Source organism: Gymnoscopelus braueri, assembly GCF_963280865.1.
Source record: "Gymnoscopelus braueri genome assembly, chromosome: 2".
Taxonomy (NCBI): domain Eukaryota; kingdom Metazoa; phylum Chordata; class Actinopteri; order Myctophiformes; family Myctophidae; genus Gymnoscopelus; species Gymnoscopelus braueri.
Genome location: NC_137604.1, coordinates 36,413,238 through 36,420,064, shown reverse-complemented (window position 1 = coordinate 36,420,064; position 6,827 = coordinate 36,413,238).

Genomic DNA, 6,827 nt, shown 5'->3' with positions numbered 1-6,827 from the left:
GGAAAAAAAGGAACAGCACCAATACAGTATATAGAAATAGAGTAGAATAGGAGGCACGGTGGTGCAGTCGGTAGCGCTGTCGCCTCACAGCTAGAAGGTCCTGGGTTCGACGCTGTGGGCGCTGGGGGCGTGTCTTCTCCTCCGCGTCATCAGTGCCCATACCCTAGGTGGGGTTGGCGAAAGGGCCTACTCTGTGTGGAGTTTGCATGTTCTCCCCGTGTCTCCTAGGGTAGTTAATACCCTCACAAAAACATGTAGTAATCCTGGTCACTATACCGCCTCCCCCATGACAGCCGGGGCGCCTGATGGAGGGGAAGGGAACTGGTTGGAATAACGTGTTCCTTCCACGCGCTACGTCCAACCAGGGAAACTCCCCCCTGTCAGGTGACAAGAAGGTCAGTTGGCTCTCATGCCTGAAGGAAGCATGAGCTCGGCCCTGGCCTCCCTACTGTGGGGTGACTGGTGTAATACTGGTGTAGGGCTGGTGTAGCGCCCAGGATCACTTAGGAAATTGGCACCGGGTGAAAAAAATGGGTTACAAAAATCGCGGGATAAAAACTTTAGAAGAAATAGAGTAGAATAATACAGTATCAAAATTGTCCTGAATAGAATCGTAGGAACAGCAACGGATGCAGACAAACTTCCAAATAGACCAGGAACAAAAAGCTTATCAATAGTGTCCATCATCCCCCATCCATTTAATTCCAGCTTGACAGAAGTTATGATTTTAAGTAGCCTATGTGCTCGCTGTGGTGTGTAAACTTAATCCTAGAAAAACTTGATTGTTAAACTCACATGAGTCATTGTTGACTTCCAGTAGGTAGTTACAGTAGTAACCGTTTGAAGCCAAACTAAAATGAGGCTGTCTGTCTGTTTTATGTAGCCTACATGCATGTCTACAAATATATCCACCAGAGGGTGCTGAACAGAGAGCGTCCGGAGAGTCTTTTTCCGGTGTTTGATTGATTGAATACTTTATTTAGAAAATACATTGTACTTACAGTACCTGGAAGTACAATTCACAATACAAAGGTCCTCTAAACTGGATCGCTCATAAAAGCACAAAGGCTTATTTAAAATGAGATCCCCACGCACTCAAATCATGAATGATGACATTTAAGAAGACAGACAGATACACTACTATTCAGAAAGTCATACAATCAACAGTTTACTGGTATGAAAAACAAGAAATATGTACAACTAGAAAAAGTGCTCCTCGGAGCACAGATCTCCGCCAGGTCAGGTAGGTTATTGTAGCCTCCTGGTGGCGCTAATAGGCCAATGTTTAAAGGGTACCATTTGTTCTTAGGCCTTGCACGGCAATCAGACACTGCATTCATGGTTTGAGGCATTTTGTGCAACATTTTCTTTTGCTAAATTAGACCTGCTGGTGGCGCTATAACAGGCCAATGTTAAAAGGGTGGCATTTGTTCCTCAACATAGTGTGAATGTGCGTGCAAAGTTTGACCGCAATCGGACGGTTCGTTCATGATTTGCGGAATTGTGTTCAAAACAAGCCACTACTGCAAACTTTAGATGTCAATCTTAGCCAATGAGGATGGAATATGAAAAATCAAACACATCCGTCTTGATCACATGACTATGGAGATCATGTGTACCGATTTGCGTGAAATTTGGATAAAATCGGAAGGAGTAATATAAAGAAATGTGTTTTACATAAGTCGGCCTCCTGGTGGCGCTATAAAAGGCAGATGGGAAAAATGCAGTGCAAAGGTTTTTCCTTGACCTCTAGGGAGTGCGCATACAAAGTTTGACACAGATCGGTGCAGTTATAGGTAAAAACATGAATCGGCCTGTTATAGCGCCACCATGAGGCTGATTTGAAAAATTTCAAGTGACATTTCTTTCTCGGCATAGTGGAAATATGCGTGCAAAATTTCACCGAAATTGCATGCTGTGTTCATGATTTGAGGCATTTTGTTGAAAATGGAGCACTCCTGCAAACTTTGGAAGCCATTTTTAGCCAATCAGGATGGAATATGAAAAATCTGAATGACAAGTTTTGTTTAATGACTATATAGATACTGTGTACCGATTTGCGAGATTTTTGGACAATCTGTAGGAGTACTGTCAAAAAATATGTTTTGCACAAATCTGCCTCCTGGTGGTGCTATAAAAGGCCCATGTGAAAAATTTGGGGCAGAAGTTCGGAATTGGCATCCAGGGAGTGTGTGTGCACAGTTTCGCTGCGATCAAGCCAACGGTGACGGAGATTAGCTGGTGACAGACGGATTGATTGATTGATTGAATATTTTATTAGGCAAAAAATGTAAAACAGCACAGTTACATTTAAAATACTTTGTCTAACAGGTCCGTTCATAAAAGTCCTTGCGGACTTGTTTCCAATGAGGGCCTTGGTATTTAATTCATAGGCATATATAGTGGCACCACAGTTCAAATATCATTACAAAATAAACAGCCAAAAACAATATATAACACTATGTACAACAAAAAAAATAAAAAAGAGGGGAAAAAAATATGTACAAGAACAGGGGGGGGGGGGGTCTGCTGTCTAACGGGAAAATGGTACTACCTCCACCTTTGGCCTCCTGAAAGGTGATTTTTTAAGGCTCTTTTAAATGAGCCCAGCGAACTGCATTTTTTGAGGGATGGAGTTAGACTATTCTAACTAACACACACACACACACACACACGGACACACGGACGGACGGACGGACGGACGGACGGACGGACGGACGGACGGAGGGTAAAACATATTCTCTCGCCTTGCCTTTCGGCCTGGCGGAGACAATAAACAGTTGGAGGGGGGGGGTGTATGGTTAAGACTTTGACAGGGGCCAGTTTGGAATTGCAGCCTCCTGAAGATGTTCTTTTATGGCAGTTTTGAAAGTGAGTAGGGTTTTACACTCCTATACTCCTTTTGGTAGGGCATTCCACATTTTTGTTGCATAGCATGAGAAAGAGTTAATTTCCTTGTTTGTGGCAAATCTGGGTTGGACATGATCAGTGGAGCTGCCTCTGGTGTTGTGATTGTGGACTTCATTTACGTTTTTGAAGTATTTAGACATGCAGGTACATGGGTATCCAAATGTTGTGGTGTATCTTGTAGACCAGGCCCATTGCAAGTTGCTGTACTCTGTCCTCAACCCTGAGCCATCCAACCCTAGCAAAATGAGCAGTTTCGCCTAGGCAGACAGGGTTTTGAGGTTAGGTTTAGGCATTATTTCTGTGAGGCTAGGGTTAGGTTTAGGCATAGTTTTAGTGAAGTTAAATGTTAGGGTTGGTTTAGACGCAATCAAGGCGAAACAAACACCAAGGAAAGAAGGAGTCCCCACACAGGTCACACTATTTAATCTATTTGCTGTGCAGCATGTTGCACCATTTTGTGGCTCACCACTGAATCCAAGTGGCCAGCATGAGGTACTGCTAAATCAGGTTTTCATTACATATTCCCCAGAAAAAAAGAAAAGAAAGAGAACCTATTCAACATTTTGCTGAATTATAGCATTTGTACACTTGTAACTGTTTTCATATAGTCCATGGGCCAGACCAGAAGTCAGGGACACGAAAGGTTGCAAAATCTCTTTGGCACCATTTTGTTTGTAGGGTCCATATAAGTACTTTGAAACATGATAGCCTTTTCAAATGAGTAGCTTTAATACTTTTTTAGGATATTCATTTTTTTGCCATTATCTCCCTACATTATCTGCACAGTAGTCCTGTACCTGCCCTATAGACCCGTTCGCAATTTGGTGGTAGGAGAATTTCTCACTTGAACAATGGGTACCTAGACATGAAAAATCACAGAGGTGCTCGTCCGCCATAGTGCCACGAATGGCGCAATGGCCAAATCAAATATGGCTGCCATCGGCTACGATGAAAATCCAACTTCTTTGTTTCTGAGTGTATATGTTACAGTACGATTGGAGAACCAGGACGATTGAAGAAAGCGCGCTTGTTTTTACCACTCAACCAGCAATTCTGTAGAAAAAGCACTAGAGGGAGCCACAAGCCAGGCTTTCCAAATAAAGTGCACACACATACAGTAACAGTATATGGCCGCAACCACACAATCGTGGTTCTCCAATCGTACTGTGACATATATGTCACAGGGAGATCGAAGAATCTATAGAATCGTTATTTTCATGGATAACTGTGTGTGTGTGTGTGTGTGTGTGTGTGTGTGTGTGTGTGTGTGTGTGTGTGTGTGCGCGCGCGTGTATGTGTGTGTGTGTGTGTGTGTGTCAGGGAGAAACAAACAAAAGCCAGAACACAATAAAAGTATCTTAACAGTCATGCTTTCAATAAACCAAATTGAAGAAAAAATTCTGGCTTGCGCGTGCGTGTGCGTGTGCGTGTGCGTGTGTGTGTGTGTGTGTGTGTGTGTGGACTGTGTGTGTGTGTGTGTGTGTGTGTGTGTGTGCACTTTAGTTGGGACGCCTGGCTCGTGGCTCCCTCTAGTGCTTTTTCTACAGAATTGCTGGTTGGGTGGTAAAAACGAGCGTGCTTTCTTCAATCGCCCTGGTTCTTCAATCTCCCTGTAACATATACTGTATATACATGCAATACCTCCATTTTGACTAATTGTGGTGTGGGGAATTCATTTCTGATATTGTTATGACCACTTTGGGTGATGTTGACCTTGAAAGGTCCTTGGCCATAACTTGGCCATTGTTAGGACTAAAAACAGGTGCAATAAGACTAATTCAACTAATTCTGACATTTATAATTCCTTTCTGATATTGTTTTGACCATTAAAGGCATATTTCACTTTCAAAAAAACGTTTGGTCATTTTATCGTCTACTCAGGCTTTTGTGAGCCCCCCAGACTGTTTTTAAGTTGCTTGATTCAGTATTTAGATATTTGATATTCATTTTATTTGACACACCCCCTTCCTATACAAACCCATTATAACTTCAAACTCAATTTTTAACATGTTAGATTCATCAAAAACACCCGTCCTTGGTCCTGGTGACTCACCCTGCCCTCCTAATACGCGAGGGGGCCGTGTTTTTTCAATAACTTTTTTCATTTATTTTTATAATTTTATAATTCTTTTTGGAAAATGAAAAAAACTAAATACTTTAATAATAAAAGGAAGGATTTTTTTCATTCTTTGGAACTATGGTTGGTGTCATTGAAGGCTGATAACTGGGACTAAGCTACTACTTGGGAAGGGCTATCATGTTGAAATATTATCTAGATATATAGACCTTTTAAAAATACCAAACTAGAGTTTGCCACCTTGAGTGTCCCTGATTAGTGAAAATTCTGGCCTGGGCCCATGGACTAATAGGACTGTTTTAAATATGTTTTAGGAGCATGTACAATATTGCTCTCTATAGTAATAATTTCTTGCACTTTTCACTTTCTATTTCAGGCTATATGTGTGGCTGCACAACAAATTTGACCTCAACTTTGACCCTTGAAGCAAAACTAAATGGGACCACTGATGTGGAAACAAAGTGCTACAAGATATTGCTAAAGATAACAAATTTAAGCCTGAGGTGGTAAGGAAATAAACTCCCTAACCAGGTGCCAGTTTGTTTGATTTTGTCTAGATATGGGCTTACACTTGCGCGTATGTGTGCACACACACACACACACACACACACACACACACACACACACACACACACACACACACACACACACACACACACACACACACACACACACACACACACACACACACACACACACACACACACACACACACACACACACACACACACTTGATTGATTGATTGATTGAATACTTTATTAACAGTTTGCAAAGACAGGGGTAGCGACTGCGGTGTGTCATACACTTGTCCCTGTCAATGAGCAGAGAGTGGGTCTTGCAGTTGATGTCCTTCTCCAGGGCCATGCGCGACTCCTCCAGGTAGGACAGCGAGCCTCTGGCCTCACTCAGCTGCTGCCGCAGGGACGCCAGGGTGGCATCAATCTCTGCCACCTCCCTCACCAGACTGCAGAGAGGACACAGAGAGAGACCCGATAAGAAGCCACTGCGTGGCTCCGGTCCAACAGGTGAGAGAGTGGAGTCAGGAAAATGGACTCCGATGACTAATCAAGTAAGTTGGATATTAATACATTAAGCAAAAACAATGTTAGGCAGCTTTTGCTTCATTGTAGATCGGAAAGTAGAAAGAGAGGAAACTGAGGACAGAGAAGGGGAACACAACACAACACAACACAGGTCTTCAGTAAAAACTGGATATAAAACTCCATATTTCTCCTTCCAAATAACTAAACAACTGATTCTAAACAACATCAGATCAATTATTGGAGCAGAATATTGTATTGATACAACAAGGCTCATACATTTATATGGCCTTTGATATCAATCATTATTTGGAAACAAGGGAAAGGAGCAGGAATGGACCTTGGTCCATGTCTGTTTATTATCCAACTATACACAGTCAAATCCTCATTGTTAATTTACCCATTTGTAACTGATTGTACAAATTCGTATTAACACCAACATATACATACATATATGGACAACACATTTTTACTCAAATCAAATATAATCAAATAAGATCATCATAAGCCTGTGCTGTACACTACTGTATGGAGTGCAATTCCAGCCACACGTAAGGATTTGTCCTATCATGCTGGTCCCTTTTATTACCAGACCGGTGCCCGGCACCGGCCTACTCGGGAACGATACAAGTCAGGAACAATGCAAGTTGGGAATTCATGCCCCACCTAGTTATGCAATACAGTTGTCAGAGTACCTGTAGTACCGTCAGTGTCCCTTTTAGGCCCATATATGGAGATCTCTGTATCTGTATGTCTGTCTGTCTGTGTCCCTGTTATATCCCATAATGGAGATCCCTGA